Below are 22426 nucleotides of genomic sequence, written 5' to 3'. Positions count from 1 at the left end.
ACTTCAGCACAAGCATTTCTCAATTTCACAACTACTCAACTAGCACACTTTGATATTATTACCCCCATATCTCAAAACAATCATCAAGCATCAAACTTCTCTTAGTATTCAACACACTCATAAGAAAGTTTTATTATTCTTGAATACCTAGCATATTAGGATTTTAAGCAAATTACCATGCTATTAAGACTCTCAAAATAATCTAAGTGAAGCATGAGAGTTCATCAATTTCTTCAAAATAAAACTACCACCATGCTCTAAAATATATAAGTGAAGCACTAGATCAAATGACAAACTACTCCGAAAGATATAAGTGAAGATCAATGAGTAGTTGAATAATTATGCAACTATGTGAAGACTCTCTATCATTTAAGAATTTCAGATCTTGGTATTTTATTCAAACAGCAAGCAAAGCAAAATAAAATGGCATTCTAAGAATGGCAAACATCATGTGAAGAAGCAAAAACTTAGGATCAACCGAAACTAACCGATAGTTGTTGAAGAAGAAAGGTGGGATGCCAACCGGGGCATCCCCAAGCTTAGATGCTTGAGACTTCTTGAAATATTATCTTGGGATGCCTTGGGCATCCCCAAGCTTGAGCTTTTGTGTCTCCTTAATTCCTCTCATATCACGGTCTCCCTAAATCTCAAAAGCTTCATCCACACAAAACTCAATAAGGACTCGTGAGATAAGTTAGTATAAACCATTGCCAAAACCTTATCATACTCTACTGTATAAAATCACTAAAATTATTATTCAACATTGCATACTAAATGCCTCTGCATATTTAATAGTTCTATCCTCAAATATAATCATTAAAGAAGCAAACATACGCAAACAATGCAAACATAACAGCAATCTGCCTAAACAGGACAGTCTGTAAAGAATGCAGCAACATCCATACTTCCCTAACTCCAAAAATTATGAAAGAAAATTCCCACTGTAGTAAATTTATCAGAGCTTAATATGCAAAAGGTTTAAACATTTTATCACATTCTGAATTTTCTAGGGAATTATTGCAACAGCGGTAAACTTTCTGTTTTCAAACAGCAACATGTGGACTTCTAAAATAGACATAGTAAAGGCTATAAATGCCACTTTTATTGAAATAAAAGATGCAAAACATTGTTCTAAATAACAGAAAGCAAATCCTAACAAAATAAATTGACGCTCCAAGCAAAACACATATGATGTGGTAAATAAAAATATAGCTCCAAGTAAAGTTACCGATGAACGAAGACGAAAGAGGGGATGCCTTCCGGGGCATCCCCAAGCTTAGGCTCTTGGCTATCCTTGAATATTACCTTGGGGTGCCTCGGGCATCCCCAAGATTAGGCTCTTTCCACTCCTTATTCCATAGTCCATCGAATCCTTACCCAAAACTTGAAAACTTCACAACACAAAACTTAACAGAAAACTCGTAAGCTCCGTTAGTATAAGAAAATAAATCACCACTTCAAGGTACTGTAATGAACTCATTATCTATTTATATTGGTGTTAAACCTACTGTATTCCAATTTCCCTATGGTTTATAAACTATTTTACTAGCCATAGATTCATCAAAATAAGCAAACAACACACGAAAAACAGAATCAGTCAAAAACAGAACAGTCTGTAGTAATCTGAATCAAACGTATACTTATGGAACTCATAAAATTATCAAATAAATTGCTGGACCTGAGGAATTTATCTATTAATCATCTTCAAAAATAATTAACTAAATAGAACTTTCCAAATAAACATGGCAGCAATTCTCGTGAGCGCTAAAGTTTCTGTTTTTTACAGCATGATCAACAAGACTTTCCCCGAGTCTTCCCAAAGGTTCTACTTGGCACAAACACTAATTAAAACAATAAAACCACATCTAACCAGAGGCTAGATGAGTTATTTATTACTAAACAGGAGCAAAAAGGAAGGAAATAAAATAAAATTGGGTTGCCTCCCAACAAGCGCTATCGTTTAACGCCCCTAGCTAGGCATGACGATTTCAATGATGCTCACATAAAAGATAAGAATTGTAACATAAAAAGAGCATCATGAAGAATATGACTAGCACATTTAAGTCTAACATACTTCCTATGCATATGGATTTTGTGAGCAAACAACTTGTGGGAACAAGAATCAACTTGCATAAGAAGGTAAAACAAGCATAACTTCAAAACTTTAAGCACATAGAGAGGAAACTCGATATTATTGCAATTCCTACAAGCATATGTTCCTCCCTCATAATAATTTTCAGTAGCATCATGAATGAATTCAACAATATAACCAGCACCCAAAGCATTCTTTTCATGATCTACAAGCATAGAAAATTTACTACTCTGCACACAAGCAAAATTCTTCTCATGGTTATCATTATTCTTTATAGCATACAAGTCATCACAATAATCATCATAGATAGCAACTTTGTCCTCATAATCAATTGGAATCTCTTCCGGAATAGTGGATTCATCACAAATTAAAGTCATGACCTCTCCAAATCCACTTTCATCAATATAATCATCATAAATAGGAGGCATGCTTTCATCATAATAAATTTGCTCATCAAAACTTGGGGGACAAAAAATATCATCTTCATCAAACATAGCTTCCCCAAGCTTGTGGCTTTGCATATCATTAGCATCATGGATATTCAAGGAATTCACACTAACAACATTGCAATCATGCTCATCATTCAAATATTTAGTGCCAAACATTTTATAGATTTCTTCTTCTAGCACTTGAGCACAATTATCCTTTCCATCATACTCACGAAAGATATTAAAAAGGTGAAGCGTATGAGACAAACTCAATTCCATTTTTTATAGTTTTCTTTTATAAACTAAACTAGTGATAAAAACAAGAAACTAAAAGACTCGATTGCAAGATCTAAAGATATACCTTCAACCACTCACCTCCCCGGCAACGGCGCCAGAAAAGAGCTTGATGTCTACCACACAACCTTCTTCTTGTAGACGTTGTTGGGCCTCCAAGTGCAGAGGTTTGTAGGACAGTAGCAAATTTCCCTCAAGTGGATGACCTAAGGTTTATCAATCTCTAGGAGGCGTAGGATGAAGATGGTCTCTCTCAAGCAACCCTGCAACCAAATAACAAAGAGTCTCTTGTGTCCCCAACACACCCAATACAATGGTAAATTGTATAGGTGCACTAGTTCGGCGAAGAGATGGTGATACAAGTGCAATATGGATAGTAGATATAGGTTTTTGTAATCTGAATAAAAACAGCAAGGTAACTAATGGTAAAAGTGAGCATAAATGGTATTGCAATGATAGGAAGCAAGGCCTAGGGTTCATAATTTCTCTAGTGTAAGTTCCCTCAACAATAATAACATAATTGGATCATATAACTATCCCTCAACATGCAACAAAGAGTCACTCTAAAGTCACTAATAGCGGAGAACGAACAAAGAGATTATGGTAGGGTACGAAACCACCTAAAAGTTATTCTTTCCAATCAATCCGTTGGTCTATTCCTATAAGTGTCACAAACAGCCCTAGAGTTTGTACTAGAATAACACCTTAAGACACAAATCAACCAAAACCCTAATGCCACCTAGATACTCCAATGTCACCTCAAGTATCCGTGGTTATGATTATACAATATGCATCACACAATCTCAGATTCGTCTATTCAACCAACACATAGAACCTCAAAGAGTGCCCCAAAGTTTCTACCAGAGAATCACGACGAAAACGTGTGCCAACCCCTATGCATAGGTTCATGGGCGGAACCCGCAAGTTGATCACCAAAACATACATGAAGTGAATCACGTGATATCCCATTGTCACCACAGATACACACGGCAAGACATACATCAAGTGTTCTCAAATCTTTAAAGACTCAATCCGATAAGATAACTTTAAAGGGAAAACTCAATCCATTACAAGAGAGTAGAGGGGGGGGGGGAGAAAACATCATAGGATCCAAATATAATAGAAAGCTCACGATACATCAAGATCGTACCACCTCAAGAACACGAGAGAGAGAGAGAGAGATCAAACACATAGCTACTGGTACATACCCTCAGCCCCGAGGGAGAACTACTCCCTCCTCGTCATGGAGAGCACCGAGATGATGAAGATGGCCACCAGAGAGGGATTCCCCCCTCCGGCAGGGTGCCGAAACGGGTCTGGATTGGTTTTCGATGGCTACAGAGGCTTCTGGCGGCGGAACTCCCGATCTATTGTCTCCCCGGAAGTTTTAGGGTACGTGAGTATATATGGGTGCAGGAAGTATGTCGGTGGAGCTTCGGGGGCCCCACGAGGTAGGGGGCGCGCCCCCCACCCTCGTGAGCACCTCCCTTGGCTCCTGACGTGGGGTCCATGTCCATCTGGTAGCTTTCCTTCCAAAATTAACTTCTCCAGTTGATTTTGTTCCGTTTTGACTCCGTTTGATATTCCTTTTCTTCGAAACACTGAAATAGGCAAAAAACAGCAATTCTGGGTTGGGCCTCCGGTTAATAGGTTAGTCCCAAAAATAATATAAAAGTGGATAATAAAGCCCAATATTGCCCAAAACAGTAGATAACATAGCATGGAGCAATCAAAAATTATAGATACGTTGGAGACGTATCACCCACTTCTTTGAAAGTAATTCTAGCAGAGTGAGCATAGGTGAACATGCTGATGGAGCAAGTGGTCCAATTAGTTCGGGACGGCGTGACTGGTATGGACTTGCTAGAAGTGTTTCTCAGTCGACGCGTCCAGCCACTCCAGGCCCGCGATCATCCTATGTGGATGTACTCGGGCATTGAGGACACCACTCGGATCCACCCGGAGGAGGTCACCAAAGAGATAGTGGAGCTATGGTTGCAAGGCATCACTAGGAACAAAGATAACCCTCGGGGGTCCAGAAGAGTCCAACCATTCTGCATTGGTCATGAACCTGAAAAGGTCTGTCCTTTACTGTTGAGTGGTTCTTCATTCTGATTTATAACTGTCTTCATGCCCGACTGATGTCTATGTTATTCTCTGCCTTGCAGATCTACATTGATATGTGCTCAATGCCCAATGGAGAGCAGGACTAGGAGGGAGAGGCGAGTGGGGGAGAAAGTGGTGATTGGAGATCCGATGACGAGGACGAGGAGGAGAGTGAAGACTCAAGTGACGGCGAGGATGTCGACTCTCCACCCCGCACTGAAAGATGTTCCAAGCAGACCCATAACCCCGTGAGCATCCGTGGCAAGGCAGTTGCACTGACCTCGAAGCGCACTCGGACATCCTCCTCCGTTCCGACTGAGAAGGCGCCGAAGCAACCCAAGATTGCGGCTCCTAAGCCTCGGAAGACTCTGCCCAAGATCAAGATCGGCGTTCCTATCGCCTCCGAGTAAGTGTTTTGGTTTATCCTTTTATTCAAGAACTTCTTCAGTAGTCGTCGACTCGCTTTCTTGCTTGACCGAGTGAGTTTGGGGACTTGCAGTGCTGCTACTTCTAGGACTTCCGTGGATATTTACAGGAATGAGGATGATGCGGAGATGGAAGATGCGGCCACTTCTAGAGCAGGTGTGACTCTGCCATCTTGCCTCCACTTTGTCAATTGATTTAGAGGTCGACTGATATATTACGGTCGAATCTTTTGCAGCGCCACAACATGTGATTGAACTTCCAGGCGATGATGAAGATGTGCCTCTGAGGCCTATGGGAAGGAGAGGCAGGAGCTCGGGGAGGAAAGCGCCGACCGGCAAGACAGCTCAGACGACATCAGTGCCCGAACTGGTGATCCAGCAGACTAGAGACCTCAATCGGGCCTCTGTCACCTTTGCTGAACCTGTGTCGACTGAACGTCCATCAGCGTCGACTGCCCAAGATCCTGCTTCATCTTCTCAACTCCATACTTCAGACCCTCAGATTGCTGCAACTGTTCCACCGTCTCCGCTGTTCATCACCCATCATGTCCCGAAGGATCAGGCGAGCGCTGCTAAAGAAGCTATAGGCCAAGCAGGCCTGATGATGGAGCGGATGAAGATGGTGGTGAGACCAGCCAAGCCGCCTATGACGCCAGTGCAGCTCTCCAAGCCAACGTCCAGGTAGTTGATTTCCGACTGATCTTCTAACTTGATACTTGAGAACTGCTGCTTTCTTGTTCGTAAGATGTCCGTGGATGAGCGTTTTCAAACATCATGTGCATCTGTTCACCCACTGGGTGTATTCTTTTACTTTGCAATCTTCTTTACTTGAATCAATGTCGAGTGAACTTTCGAATCAGTGGGGGCACACAGAGTGTACCCACTGGGTGTAGTCCACAAGACCGTCGTCGAATGTTTGATTCGGCGGGGGTCTTAGATATTTGTTGATAATAAATCCAGTCAGTCTCGAACGGATCCTGTCGAGTGAACTCTTAAACCAGTGGGGGCACGCCAAGTGCACCCACTGGGTGTAGTCCCCGAGACTACGGTCGACTGCGGGCAGTCGGCGATGGTCTGAAATCCAATGTTGTTGTTCTCTTTTTTGGGCGACTCGACTGATCGAGTCGAGTATCAAACCAAACCAGTGGGGGCACGCCAAGTGCACCCACTTGGTGTAGTCCCCGAGACTACTGTTAAATGTTTGATTCTGCGGTAGTCTTAGAACTCTTTTCATCAATCGGGAGCAAATAATCTTTGATTCTGCCCACTGATATATCTTATTTACTGACTTCAGAAATCATGTGAGCTCATATCCTAATTTGCTGAATTCGAGAGGAAGCAGATCCAGCTCAATCTTGACCTGGACTTGGCCATGCAGAACTTGCAGAAGGCCAAGGACGAAACAGCTAGTATGGAAGGTAAAAACTTGCTGACTGTTAGATTGGACTGTCTCCCGAGTCATCTCTCCATTCTTCTTTCTGAACCAACTGCTATTTATTATTATTATTTTTAGAGAAAATGAGGCAGGCTCTTGTACAGAAGGACCTTGATCTTGCAGCGACACAGAAAGAAGCCCAAGAGAAGATAACACTTGCTGACAAGAAGCTGGCTTCAATCAAGACGTTAGAGGAAGACAACACCAAGCTGAAGACCGCTCTTGCCGAAGCTAACAAGGAAGTGACACGTCTGAAGAAGGACAAGGTAGCCCTGAACGACAAGATTGAAGATCTCTCTCGGAAGAGAAATGAGCTGGAGGCTTATCTGGGGGACTCGACAAGAAGTTATTCCTCATGCTTGAAGGTATTTTCTCCTGGTCGACTGATTTCTCTTGACAGTTGTTGATTCCTCAGACGGACCTTCGACTCATTATTTCGCTGTGCTGTGCGGAATTTTGCCAAAACTTTGAAGGAGAGACTGGATGGATTGAAACGAACTTGGATCCCATCAACTCTCCCATCCAGGATGAAGCCGCCATGAACGTGCTCCGACTGGAATCTTGTCTTGCCAGCGTCGTGGATTATCTGGCCCGACTGAAGGTTGCGATTTCCCGAGTCGACATGGCGCTCTGGCAGAAGGAGAGGTTCCAGAATGACCTTGAATCTCTGATGACTCGACTCTATGAGATCCCCGGCCGAGTGCAAGCATGGAAGAAGTCCTCTGCCCAAATGTGGTGCTAATGTGCCTCTGTGCCTGGTTCGTGTCCACTTCAAGGAGGCCAAGGAAGAGAAGCTGGCAGCGCTCAAGGTCACTAACACCAAACATAGCCAGTTCCAGTCCTTCATGGAGACCATTATTGAAGCAGCCACCCGCATCGCAGACGGAATTGACTTGGACGAGTTCATCGAGCCAGCCAGTCCTCCTCCAGAGGAGTGAACAAACTTTAAGCTTTAATTCAATTTGCCACAGAATGCCGAGTGATTTTGTAACCGTTAAAAATCCTTTGGCCCGGATGCCCGAGCACTTTTATCTGCGATTCTGAACCTTGCAAGATTTATCTGAACTTTGTTTTTCTTTGAATATGTTTGTCTTCACCTTTGCTGCTTTTGAATCTCTTGACTCTGAGTGAAACTTGATTCTTCAGTCGGAATTGTCACTATCTTTGTGATGCAACTCTGTCGAGTGGGTCATGGACAAGGGAACCTGGTGCCATCCACGACCTGCACTTCGTCATCCTTGCGGATTGGAATGGAGCGAACGTTATACTTGTGGCACAGCTCCGTCGAGTGGGTCATGGACAAGTGCACTAGGTGCTCTGCACGACCTACACCTCGCCGTCCTTGCCAATCGGGATGAGTGGATGTTGTACTTGTGGCGCAGCTCCGTCGAGTGGGTCATGGACAAGATCACTAGGTGTTGTGCATGACCTGCACCTCGTCATCCTTGCGGATCGGGATGGAGCGGACGTTGTACTTGTGGCGCAGCTCTGTCTAGTGGGTCATGGACAAGAGCACTAGGTGCCGTGCATGACCTGCACCTCGTCGTCCTTGCGGATCAGGATGGTTTTTAACTTAGGCGAGTATGAGACTGCAGCTAAGCCCCCGAGTGGGAGGATTGCTCTACACTCGGTAGGATTCTAAAAACTTAGGCGAGTACGTGACTGCGGCTAAGCCTCCGAGTGAGAGGATTGCTCTCCACTCGGTAGGAATTTAGAAACTTAGACGAGTTCGTGACTACAGCTAAGCCTCCGAGTGGGAGGATTGCTCTCCACTCGGTAGGATTTTTTAAACTTAGGCGAGTATGGGACTGCAGCAAGTCCCCGAGTGGGAGGATTGCTCTACACTCGGTAGGATTTTAATAACTTAGGCGAGTACGTGACTGTAGCTAAGCCTTCGAGTGGGAGGATTGCTCTCCACTCGGTAGGATTTTAGAAACTTAGGCGAGTTCGTGACTATAGCTAAGTCTCTGATTGGGGGGATTGCTCTCCATTCGGTAGGATTTTTTAAAATTAGGCAAGTACAGGACTGCAGCTAAGCCCCTGAGTGGGAGGATTGCTCTCCACTCGGTAGGATTTTTTAAACTTAGGCGAGTATGGGACTACAGCTAAGCTCCCGAGTGGGAGGATTGCTCTCCACTCGGTAGGATTTTTTAAACTTAGGCGAGTACGGGACTGCAGCTAAGCCCCTGAGTAGGAGGATTTCTCTCCACTCGGTAGGATTTTTTAAACTTAGGCGAGTACGGGACTGCAGCTAAGCCCCCCTAGTGGAGGATTTCTCTCCACTCTGTAGGATTTTTTGAAACTTAGGCGAGTACATGACTGCAGCTAAGCCTCTGAGTGGGAGGATTTCTCTCCACTCGGTAGGATTTTAGAAAATTAGGTGAATCAGGTTCACGGCTAAGCCTCCGAGTGCGAGGATTGCTCTCCACTCGGTAGGATTTTAGAAACTTAGGGGAATCAAGTTCGCGGCTAAGCCACCCACTGGGGGATTTGACCACACAACTTGACAGGATAACAACCATTAAGGCACCACAAAAATCTTGTTTCTGATAAGCAAAATGAACAATTCTTATTACAACTCACCGACCCAAGTGCTTAAGTGTTAAAATGGCGGAGCAGATCCGTGTTCCAAGCGCGAGGCTCATCTTTCTTGTGTTCGACATTATAAAGGTGATAAGCTCCGTTGTGGAGCACCTCGGTGATGATGAAGGGACCCTCCCAAGCAGGAGCAAAGCTTGTGAGGCAGTTGCTGATCCACTCAGAGCACCAGGTCTCCTTCCTGAAATGCTCGACCTCTCACATTTCTAGCATGGAATCGATGGAGGTCTTGCTGATAAATGGTCGACTGGATCAAGGCCATCTCTCTCTCTCTTCTTCCAGGAGGTCAACAACATATTGCCTGGCTTGCTCTGCTTCAGCTTCTGAGAAAAGTTCCAGTCGGGGCGCGTTGTGAAGCAAGTCGCTTGGCAGCACGACTTCAGCCCCGTAGACCATGAAGAAGGGAGTCCGACCAGTCGACCGATTTGGCATTGTTCTGAACCCCCAAAGGACGGAAGGCAACTCATCTACCCAAGTGCTTGCTGCATGCTTGAGGTCACGCATCAATCGGGGTTTCAGCCCTTGGAGGATCAAACATTTGCTCTCTCTGCCTGTCCGTTCGACTGCGGATGCGCGAAAGATGCGTAGTCAACCCGAGTACCCTGGGAAGCGCAGAATGCTCTGAACTCATCAGAATCAAAGTTGGAGCCATTATCTGTGATAATACTATGAGGTACTCCATATTTGAATGCCAGCTCTCTGATGAAACTGATGACAGTGCTTGGATTGAGATGTTTGATAGGCTTGGCTTCGATCCATTTAGTGAACTTGTCAACTGCTACAAGCAAATGAGTGAAACCACTTCTGCCAGTCCTTAGGGGTCCAACCATATCCAATCCCCAAACAACAAATGGCCAGACGAGTGGAATGGTCTTGAAGGCTGAAGCGGGCTTGTGAGACATGTTGGAGTAGAACTGGCAGCCCTCACACTTGTCGACAATTTCCTTTGCCATTTCATTCGCACGTGGCCAGTAAAAACCTGCTCGGTATGCTTTGGACACGATTGTCCGAGAGGACGCATGGTGACCACATGTCCCCGAGTGGATATCATTGAGAATCATTCGACCTTCTTCTGGTGTAATGCATCGTTGAGAAACTCCGGTCACACTCTCTCTGTACAGTCGTCCACTTATCATGGTGAAGGCTTTGGATCGACGAACGATCTGACGGGCCTCATCTTCATCCTCTAGAAGCTCTTTTCTGAGTATGTATGCAATATATGGCACCGTCCAATCAGGGGTGATGACCAAAACCTCCATGATCAGGCCGACCACGGCTGGAATTTCAACTTCAGTAGAGTCAGTGGATTTTTTTGGTTGTGGGGGCTCTTCTGTGAAAGGATCCTCTTGAACTGATGGAGTGTGGAGGTGTTCCAAAAACACATTGCTGGGAATAGACTCGCGCTTGGAGCCTATCTTCGCCAGATCATCAGCTGCTTGATTCTTGGCTCGGGGTATGTGGTGGAGCTCTAACCCTTCGAACTTCTTTTCCAACTTCCTCACTGCATTGCAATAACCAATCATAGCTGGGCTCCTGATATCCCGTTCCTTCATCACTTGATTGACCACCAAATCTGAGTCACCGTAAACCATGAGGCGACGGACGCCAAGTGAAATGGCCATACGCAACCCGTACAAAAGTGCCCCATATTCAGCCTTATTGTTGGAGGATTCAAAGTGAATCTGGAGAACATAACTGAGTTTGTCACCTCGCGGGGATACTAGGACCACCCCAGCACCAGAACCATTCAGCATCTTGGACCCATCAAAGAACACAGTCCAATGTTCCGAGTGAATTTGAGTCGGCTGTTGCTGCTCACTCCACTCAGCGAGGAAATCTGCTATTGCTTGGGACTTGATTACTTTCTTTGCCTCAAACTTGATATTTAACGGAAGGATTTCAATCGCCCACTTCGCCACTCGACTAGTTGCATCTCTGTTGTTCAGAATTTCTGATAATGGAGCATCATTGACAACTGAAACCGAGTGATCTGAGAAGTAATGTGCAACTTTCTTTGTCATCAAATAAATTCCATAAACCAACTTTTGATAATGAGGATATCTCTGCTTGGACGGAGTTAAGACTTCAGAAATATAATACACTGGGCGCTGAACTTTGTAGGATTTGCCTTCTTCTTCCCGCTCGACGGTGAGCACCGTACTGACAACTTGTCCAGTGGCTGCGATATAAAGCAGTAAAGGCTCTTTGCTAATTGGAGCAGCAAGCACCGGCTGGGTGGAAAGCAGGTGACGGTGCCCTGGACTAGGGGGTACTCACCACGTCGTCTCCCGATCTGTTAGATTGGGCCGAGGACCCCCATGGCCGTATACTCATGGGCCAGTTCGGACAACTGCCGCATACATGGAAGATTCCACAAGACTTGGCGATCAAGACAAGGACTTCTCCCCACCGGCGTATTCGGCTAGGACTCTTGTTATCCTAGGCCTCTGGTGCATTATATAAACCGAGGCCGGGCTAGTCGATATATATACAACAATCATACCATAGGCTAGCTTCTAGGGTTTTAGCCTCTATGATCTCGTGGTAGATCAACTCTTGTAATACTCATATCATCAATATCAATCAAGCAGGACGTAGGGTATTACCTCCATCAAGAGGGCCCGAACCTGGGTAAACATCGTGTCCCCTGCCTCCTGTTACCATCGATCCTAGACGCATAGTTCAGGACCCCCTACCCGAGATCCGCCGGTTTTGACACCGCCATTGGTGCTTTCATTGAGAGTTCCGCTGTGTGATTGGCAAAAGGATCAATGGCTCGCCCGCAGGTCAACTGCGACGCCGGCATCTTCGTCGCCGGCTCGACTGGTCACCTTGGCTTGACCGAGGATCGTGCTCCATCTCCGATCATCATGTTCGAACGGGGGCCTTCTTCAACATCAACTCCGATCTCTATCATGATCATAGAGGAGTCATCCATAGAGCTCGAGGGCTCAACGTCAACATTGCCCTCGGGCGGCCGTGCTGTTTTTACGGACAGCGAACTTGTATTCGCCGTCATCACCTCCTCGAGCGTAGGTTTGATGATTGATTCAGGGGAATAGTGTGGAACTACGTCTACAACAGGCATGCAAAATTTCGTCGAGTTCCGATGGAGGAATCTCCGACAATCTACAATATACCGGAGCCCTGTCAAATCTGGACGGGAATCTGGACGAGTTTAGGGCGTGATCTCCAGAGCCCAGCTTGGAGGTCCTTTGGAAGATGCAACCGTTCATCTACTGCAGAATTCCCATATCTACCACCCCTCCAAATTTCAGCTCGATCCGACGGTTCAAACTCCGGGAACCTTCCGATGAGTGGACCAATTTTCGGATCCGTTTTCTGCGCGAATACGGGTCCGACCCGAATTCATGTTTCTTTATGAACGTGATATTAGACAACCTTTTTAAATTCCTTCTACGGTATTGTGCGTTGTTTTTAAACACGTGCCCGTAAATTTTTAAGCCTCCCCTATCGGAGTAATGGGCCACGGGTAGGCCAACCCGAGTCCCATGACCCTTCAAGACATCGGGGCAGGCTGCGCCCCTCAAGACCCCAGGGCAAAGAGCCGTCTCCTGAGGAGTCGACGGCAGGGCGGCCGACTGCCCACTCATGGCCGAGTTCCAGGGACAACTTCCAGAGAAGCCGGCTTTGGGGAGTCGGCCGGCGACTCCAGCAAACCCATGACCTCATCAAAGGGGACGGGGCAGAGGCGTGGCTACAGTGAAGCCCACTCCCGCCCCTTACCAAGGGCAGGCATGGCCACAGCACGCCGTACCCGGGAAGATCTCCGTGCGGCGTGGCACTGTTGCCCGACCGGCCCTCACATCAGCACCACAGTACCAAGTCCTGTGCCCATGACAGCTTGTCTGTACGGCCTGGAGGCAGCGGGGCCCACCAGTCAGCGAGACCTCGGGAGACGGCGGGAGAACCGCCAGTCGGACCCGTCGGGAGTCGGCCCGGGGGAGTCGGCCGAGCCCTCCCCCGGAGCCCACGTGCTATTAATCAAGATGAGATGGGGAGTGGCCACAGTGATCGCCCGCCAGGCGGCGGGGCTGTTGCCACGACCCCATGACCAAGTCTGCGTCATCAGAAGCACGACTACAGTAATCAGCGGCCGGCAAGACCCGCCCGCGACGGACGCGGCCTGTCGGCTCCGAACCAGACCAGTCGGCGGGGCCCACCAGTCGGCGGGCCCCAGCATTCGGTGGAGAAGTCGGAGGTCGGAGGCACTGACGAATGGGCCCGCGCCCAGTCGAATTACCATTGTACCCCTGGGGGTAGGCCTATATAAACCCCCAGGGCACCCATGCAAGGGGTTGGATCCCAGTAGTTCTAGACCATACCAGATAGAAGGAGAGAGCTAGCCTTGCCCTCTTCTACCACCAGAAACAGCTCAAGGAGCAACCGTGTAAACACTTGGCCATAGTGATCATGCGGAGACCCCGCAGAGCAGCAGTAGGGGTATTATCTCCCCGGAGAGCCCCGAAGCTGGGTAAGATCCCCAGGCGTGCATGTCTTCGCCGCATCCCGTTTCCAGGCACCGGCAACGTTCTACTCGCCCCCACCATGATAAGCCATCTGTCGGCATATGTCGCACCAAACCCCCGACATTTGGCGCCCACCGTGGGGCCTGGTACACCGCCGTTCAGAGATCTGTTCTGGACGGGAACCCTTTTCCTCCCTGGCGAGCGCAGCCAGCCAGGCACGCCAGGCGAAATCTGCATCGACGCGCTGCGCGGCGTTGAGATTGCCTGCGCAGCCAGCTCCTTGGCCGAACTTGTCGGCGAGGTCCGCCTCTCCGACGAACCTGCGTCCGACGCAGGCGCGGGCGGCCCCGAAAACCTCCTCACGGGCCTCCTTGATCAACTCCACGTTTCCGGCGAGCCTGCCGTAGACTTGGAGTCCATAAGCTCCACCGACCCGATGCTGGTCAACTCCGACACCGCGTCAATCGACGCGTTCCCCACCAACGTGGTGGTCTACAACGAACCACTCCCCCACGCAGAGAGCGACGGAAGCACCGTCACTGAGGTGCTAGTCATCAGTCATGATGAGTTCCCTGGCAGGGCCCAGCCGCCTTGGCGCGGTCCAGCAGGGCGGCGTAGCCATTGCCAGCCTGTTTGGGGCTAGCCGCCCCGTGTACGCTACACCGGCGGAGAACATCCGAGCCGCCCAGGCAGCGGCGGATGAGCTGGACAATTTCGAGGGCGAAGAACGCCGCCTCATGATGGAGCGAGCCCAGCGGCTCCTCGACGCGGCCGCCGCGCAGAACGAGGCCGGCTGCCGCACGGAGGCGCCGCAGCGGCCAAACGATGACCCGCACCGCGATCAAGGCGCGACGTCTCGGACGCCGACTGGCGGCGGCCGAGGAAGAAATGACAAGGAGCTGGCTGTCAGCCACAGCCGGACTCGCATTACCATAGAGCGCGACCGAGATGGCCGCCCGAGAGCAGTGGAACGATGGGACGACTGTCCGTCTCCCCCTCCCCGCAAGGAGAGGCGAGTCTCCCCGCCGCCTGTTGACCATCCGACTCTCGGTGACCGCCTTGGCCGCTGAGAGGGAGTTGGAGAGGATGACGCCCGCCATCGGATCGACCGACTTCACCGGTCCCTGGCGCTGGAAGAAGAAGACGAGCTGGGTCCGCCTTGTTTCGGGCCCCGCATTCGGGACGAGCCCTTTCCCAGAGGGTTCACGCTCCCAAGAGACACGCCCAAGTATACCGGCTCCGTGAAGCCGGAAGACTGGCTAGTCGACTACTCCACGGCTGCCAGCATAGCAAATGGCAACAAACGTGTCGCCATAAAGTACGTTCCGCTCATGCTCCAGGGCACGACTCGGACATGGCTGAACAACCTAAAGCCCCGCAGCATCAACAGCTGGGTCGACTTCACTGAAGCGTTCGTCCGCAACTTCACCAGCACATATAAGCGTCCTCCCAAGCCTCGTCAGCTCTCCTTGTGCATACAAGGTCCTGACGAGTCAACTCGCGACTACCTCACGCATTGGGCTGAGCTCCGGAACTCCTGCGAGGGCATGCACGAGGTGCAGGCCATCGAGTACTTCACAGCCGGGTGCCGAGAAGGCACCCTCCTCAAGCACAAGCTCCTCTGCGACGAGCCAGAAACCCTCGACGAGCTGCTGATCATAGCGGACAAGTATGCCACAGCCGACTCCTCCATGAAGGCGGAAATTCAAATCAGCACGACTGGGAAAGTAGCTCCTCGGGCTCCAAGAACTCTGGCGGAAGACGTCGGCCGGCGACAACAGCAGGGCAACAACAAGAGCAAGGCCCCGCAGCCGGCTTCCGGCAGCCGGCAGGTCGCGACCGTTGAAGCCCAGCAGCCAGAAGAGCAGCCTCTACCCAAGCGACAGAAAGGCGGCAAGCCGAACTGGTTGCCGGCCTTCTCCTATGAGCAGACCTTGGATGGACCTTCCAAGTTCCACAGTGGTGCGAAGCCATTGAATCACACCACCTGGAAGTGCCACTAGCTCACCAGGATCGCCAAGGGAGACGGCCTCCTGCCACCCCCGCCTGCTGGGCAGCCGCCTCCGCCTCCGCCCCAGCAGCCGGCAGTCAGGCCAGTCGGCGCAGTACAAGATGAATACCCTGAAGAGCATGGAGCCTATGTGGTGTTCACCAGTGTGGCTGATGATCGACGCAGCAGGCGGCTGCAGCGACAAGAGGTGAACGCAGTAGCCTCAGAGACGCTAGAGTTCATGCACTGGTCTGAGAGGCCCATCAGCTAGAGCAGGGCTGACCACCCAGAAGTGATGCCGAGTCCGGGCTCCTACGCCTTGGTCCTGGACGCCACCTTTGCCACGGACTGGGCCGCGCGTTTCTCGCGAGTTCTGATAGACAGGGGCAGCAGCATCAATATCCTGTACAAGGACACAATGGAGAAGTTAGGAATCAAGCAAAGACAGCTTCAGAACAGCCGAACTGTGTTCCACGGCATTGTTCCTGGGCTTTCCTGCTCACCAATCAGCAAGATCTTGATTGACGTCCTCTTTGGGGACAAAGATCACTTCCGAAGAGAGTCTGTTTGGTTTGAGGTGGTGGACCTTGAGAGCCCATACCATGCGCTACTTGGCCGACCTGCCTTGGCCAAGTTCATGGCGGTCCCCCACTACGCCTACCTCAAGATGAAGATGCCCAGTTCCAGGGGAATTCTGATTGTGGCTGGTGACTACCGGAAGTCGTCCACTTGCGTGGCCGAGAGCAGTCGGCTAGCCGAGTCCCTGGTAATCGCAGCCGAGAAGCAACTCCTTGAACGAGTTGTGGCGATGGCCAGCAAGTAGCCAGAGATATCGCCCGACCCGAAGGAGTCGGAAGCCGAAGGTTCGTTCAAGCCGGCCAAAGAGACAAAGAAGATACCCTTGGATCCGGAGCACCCAGAGAGGTACGCCGTCGTAGGTGCAAACCTCGACAGCAAATAGGAAGATGAGCTCGTCGATTTCCTCCTTGAGAATCGGGACATCTTTGCATGGTCTCCCAAAGACATGCCAGGTGTACCGACGGATTTCGCCGAGCACAAGTTACATGTCCGATCTGATGCAAAGCCGGTCAGGCAGCCCCTGCGCCGCTTATCAGAAGAGAAGAGAAGAGTTGTCAGAGAAGAGATACCCGACTCCTAGCAGCCGGCTTCATTATGGAAGTTTTCTTCCCGGAGTGGCTGGCAAATCCGGTCCTGGTGCTAAAGAAGAGCAAGCAATGGCGAATGTGTATTGACTACACGAGCCTCAACAAGGCCTACCCCAAGGACCCATTTGCTCTACCAAGAATTGACCAGGTGATCGACTCCACAGCCGGATGCAAGTTGTTGAATTTCTTGGATGCATACTCAGGATATCACCAGATCAAGCTGAACCCGGCTGACAGATTGAAGACCGCCTTCATCATGCCATTTGGAGCATTCTGCTACCTCACCATGATGTTCGGCTTGAGGAATGCCGGCGCCACCTTTCAGCGTTGCATGCAGAAGTGTCTCCTCAAGCAGCTCGGCCGGAACGCCCATGTTTACGTAGATGACGTGGTGGTGAAGACGGAAAAGCGTGGAACACTGTTGGAAGACCTCAAGGAGACCTTTGAGAACCTGCGCTGGTTCCAGATCAAGCTCAACCCCGAGAAGTGTGTCTTCGGAGTACCAGCCGGCCAGCTACTAGGTTTCCTGGTCTCTGAACGCGGCATAGAATGCAACCCAGTAAAAATCAAGGCCATCGAGAGAATGGAGGTACCTAGCCGACTGCTGGATGTGCAGAAGTTCACCGGCTGCTTACCATCCATCAGCCGATTCATCAGTCGGCTGGGCGAGAAAGCTCTCCCCTTATACCAACTCATGAAGAAGACCACTTTTTTCGAGTGGAACCATAAGGCGGACGAAGCTTTTCACCAGTTGAAGAAGATGCTGACTACTCCACCCGTCCTGGCGGCTCCGACTCCCAAGGAACCTATGCTCCTGTACATCGCCGCCACCAGCCGAGTAATCAACACAGTCATGGTAGTGGAGCGCAAGGAGGAAGGCAAGGCGTTGCCTGTCCAGAGACCAGTATATTACCTGAGCGAGGTACTGTCGACCTCCAAGCAGAACTACCCCACTACCAGAAGATGTGCTATGGCGTACACTTTGCTGCCAAGAAATTGAAGCCTTATTTTCAAGAGCATCCAATCATGGTGGTCTGCACGGCTCCACTTGCCGAGATCATCGGTAGCCGAGATGCTTCTGGTCGAGTGGCCAAGTGGGCCATAGAGCTGACTCCTTACACCATCTACTACCAGCCCCGCACCGCTATCAAATCACAAGCACTGGCCGACTTCCTCGTCGACTGGGCCGAGACCCAGTACCTGCCTCCAGCGCCTGACTCCACCCATTGGCGGATGCACTTCGACGGCTCCAAGATGCGCACCGGCTTGGGAGCCGGCGTCGTCCTCACCTCTTCAAAGGCGACAAGCTCAAGTATGCACTGCAAATCCATTTTGCTGCCTCCAACAACGTTGCCGAGTACGAGCGCTCATTCACGGGCTCCGGCTTGCCAAAGAACTTGGCATCCGCCGGATCTTGTGTTATGGCGACTCAGACTTAGTGGTCCAGCAGTCATCTGGCGACTGGGACGCGAAAGACGCAAACATGGCGAGCTACCATTTCCTCGTGCAGCAACTCAGCGGGTATTTTGAAGGGTGCGAGTTCCTCCATGTGCCAAGAAACGACAACGACCAAGCAGACGCCTTGGCACGAATCGGCTCTACCCGCCAAGCGATACCATCTGGCGTCGCCCTTCAACGCCTCCTCAAGCCGTCTGTCAAGCCTTCACCAGAATCAGACTCCATTTTTGTACCGACTCCTCCTGAACACGGTGGATCCGACTCCAGAGCTCCGGCAGTCGGAACGGGGACTTTGGCGGATGACTCCAAAGCCGCCACAGTCGAGCCCGGCCCGAGGACTGTGGTGGCGGACTCAAAGATTCCAGAACTCGACTCAAAGACCGCGCCAGTCGGCCTGGGGACTTCATCAACCCAGCAAGCGGCTGCTGACTCCAACCCCCCGCCTCCCAGCCCAGCCGCCCTCGTCCAAGTCGCAGTTCTGGTAGTCGAAGAAATAGCAGCACCCTCATGGGCCCAACCCATCCTCAAATTCCTGGTGAATAAAGAGCTACCAACTGATGAGACCTCAGCTCGGCAAGTACAACGCCGGGCGGCAGCCTATACCATAATCAACAGAGAGATGGTCAGGTGCTGCGTCACTGGTGTCTACCAGCACTGCGTAGAGCCAGAGCAAGGCCAGGCGATTCTCAAAGACATCCATCAAGGCGAATGCGGCCACCATGCGGCTTCAAGAGCACTCGTCGCCAAAGCCTTTCGGCATGGTTTCTTCTGGTCGACTGCCTTGGAAGAGGCCAAGGAGTTGGTCCAAAAATGCAAAGGGTGCCAGAAGTTCAGCTCCAAGCCGCACCAGCCGGCTTCTGCGCTCAAGACCATCCCCATTGCCTGGCCTTTCGCAGTTTGGGGTCTAGACATGGTGGGACCATTCAAGACAATATGAGGTGGTTTAACTCACCTACTTGTCGCAATGGACAAGTTCACCAAGTGGGTGGAAGCGAAGCCAATTAAGAAACTGAAGGGTCCGACTGCCGTGACCTTCATCACCGATATCACAATTCGGTACGGCATACCACACAGCATCATCACCGACAACGGCACGAATTTTGCCAAAGGCACCTTGGCCCGTTTCTGCGCAACACAGGGCATCCGACTGGACCTAGCGTCCGTCGCCCATCCGTAGTCAAACGGCCAAGTGGAGCGAGAAAATGGCCTCATCCTGTCCGGCATCAAGCCTTGGTTGATCGAGCCTCTGGAGCGCTCGGTTGGCTGCTGGCTCGACGAGCTGCCAGCCGTCCTCTGGAGTCTACGCACGACTCCAAACAAGTCAACTGGCTTCACGCCCTTCTTCCTCGTCTACGGTGCCGAAGCCATCATCCCAACGGACATAGAGTTTGACTCCCCACGAGTCACCATGTACACCAAGGAGGAAGCAGAAGAAGCACGACAAGACAGCGTCGATCTGCTGGAAGAGGGTCGGCTGTTGGCACTCAGCCGGTCCAGCATCTACCAGCAGAGCCTGCGCCGATACCACAACAGGAAGGTCAGGCCAAGATCTTTCCAAGAACGCGACCTTGTGCTCCGGCTGATCCAGCGAACAGCCGGCCAGCACTAGCTGTCGGCGCCTTGGGAAGGCCCTTTCATCATCAACAAAGTACTGGGCAACGATTCCTACTACCTGATCGACGCTCAGAAGCCCCGAGCACGCAAGAGGGACGACTCCGGCAAGGAGACAGAGCGGCCATGGAATGCAAATCTCCTCCGAAGATTTTACAGTTGATGTAGTATGTACCGCGCTACCTTTTGTACCAAAGTACCAAGACTTCGGGCCCCTCGAGACGAGCTCGGGGACTGCCCTCTTTTGTCCGCATGATAAAAATTATGCCTACAAGTATGTTACTCTTTGTCATGCCGCTTGGCACCGGGTTCGACAAGTCGGCCCGGGGACTTGTCGCCTTGCACTATGAAATGCTTCTTGCAGCTGGACAAGTAGTGTGTAACACCTAAACCGTATTCTGTCAGAAGCCGTAGCTTGCAAAGCGACTGGAGGGTTGGCAGAGGTAAGGTAGAATGGGTGTTCGCATGAAAAATGGCTAAGGACTCAAAGCGTAAAACATAGCTCAAGACGGCTTCCAGCCTCGCAAACCGACTCTCGGACAGTCGGATTGTCGCCTTCTATCCAACTTGCTCAAACAATCTTGAAATCGGCTAAGTACTTGCTTTCCCAAAGTAGCCTAGCACTTGATCCAGCAACAGTCCGCAGAGCGGCTGTCCGATTGGCAAGGCAGGCAACTAAGAGAAAGCGGCAAAGGAAAAAGCCAAAAGAACAATGAGCAAGAAAAGATATATATATATATATATATATATATATATATATATATATATATATTTACATAACATAGGCCCTTGGCTGAATTGTTGAGTAGAGGTTCAAAATACACCCCGCGGGTGGAATTGTGCGAATTAACAAGTTCTTCAAAGACTACTGAAGCAGATAAAATAAAAGATATATCGGCAGCTTAGGAGGCAGCAGACGGATTCGGAGGGTCGGAGGAGGCGCCAGTGTCGGGCGCCGGGGCAGCCGGCTGGCTAGTCTCGGCTTGATCACCTCCGGCGGCAGTCGACTCGGTTGCATGCGGCTCATTGCTGGAGGCGCGGTCGGGCTGAGACTGGCCGTCTGCTCCGTCTTCTGGTGCCTCCGCCTCACCCCCATCCTCGGCCTCGTCCTCCTCCTCGACGCTGGAGCCAATCACCTCCGCCGAGTCTTCGCCATAGTTTGGGTTCATCCCAAACCACTCCGGTGGTACCTCCTCGCCGTCTTCAGACCGCTCGGGGATGAAGATGCTGGTGTCGGTGTACTCGGCGATCGCCGCAGCACGTTTGACGAGGGCGTCTTCCGCAGCCGCCAGATCCGGCTGGGCCTCCGACCGAAGCATGGCCAACCGGTCTAGATCCAGCCCCGGGTACCACGCCTTGACGAACTCCAAGGTCCGGCGCGCTCCAGCCCGGCCCAAAGAGCCCTTCCAGGCCTCAAGACGACCAGCCGCGACCTCCAGCCAGCTGGCCGTTAGGCTGGGGGTGCGCGGAGCCTGCATATCCGGCCAAAGGGCGGCAATCGCCTGGGCACCGACGCACTGGAGCCGGCGCAGCATCCGGTGAGCTGGCCGAAGGCGAGCCTCAATGCTCAGGATGTGCTCGTCAAGAGTTCGGGGGGCATCGGCGGCGATCTCTGCGCCCTCCGCCCTCCGACTCTCACGCTCGGCCTCGATGGCTTGGATGGCGGCCTGCAACTGCACAGGGAAGAAGTCTACAAAGACACAAAGAAACGAAGAAGCTAGTCAAAAACCAGGAGTCGGCACAATCTAAGTCGGCAACTCGAAGAAAGAAAATAAAGAGACTCACCATCAACGATGTCTTCAATCTCGTGGAAGCCGGAGGACAGCAGCGCCTCCTTGTCAGACCAGGAGGAGTGCTCGCTCGCGAACTCGGCCAAGAGGGCGGTTTCCGTCTCCTCCGCCTCCCTCTGCAACTTCACAAGCAGCTCTTTCTGCTCTGCCAACTGAGTGGCCAGCAGATCGCGCTCTGTGGCGAGCTTGCTGCACTCCTCCCCTTTGGTGCGCAGGGCGGAGTTGGCTTCGCTCAGCTGCTGTTGAAGAGCAGCGTTGGCTCCTGTAGAAAAGGAAGAAAGATAACAGTCGTCAATAAAGTAGGTCGCCGGGGAGATCCGGCCCGACTGCTCAGCAGTCGGCCTGAATCTCGGGGACTACAACCCGCGGGTGCGCTAGCGCGCCCTCGCAGAGAAGAAAAAAGGACTTACTCCAGCTCTCCGCCAAGTCGGCGGTCCACTTGCCCAGCTCTTCAACGTTACGGTTGAAGGCAATGATGCGGAGGTTGTGGTAATCCTGCGACAAGCATTTCAGACAAAGTTAGTACCCAGAAGTTCATCAATT

This window comes from Triticum aestivum, chromosome 6A (assembly GCF_018294505.1).
Source record: "Triticum aestivum cultivar Chinese Spring chromosome 6A, IWGSC CS RefSeq v2.1, whole genome shotgun sequence".
In the NCBI taxonomy this organism is placed as follows: Eukaryota; Viridiplantae; Streptophyta; class Magnoliopsida; order Poales; family Poaceae; genus Triticum; species Triticum aestivum.
The sequence above is the reverse complement of the archived record's forward strand: the minus strand, read 5'-3'. Positions refer to the sequence as shown.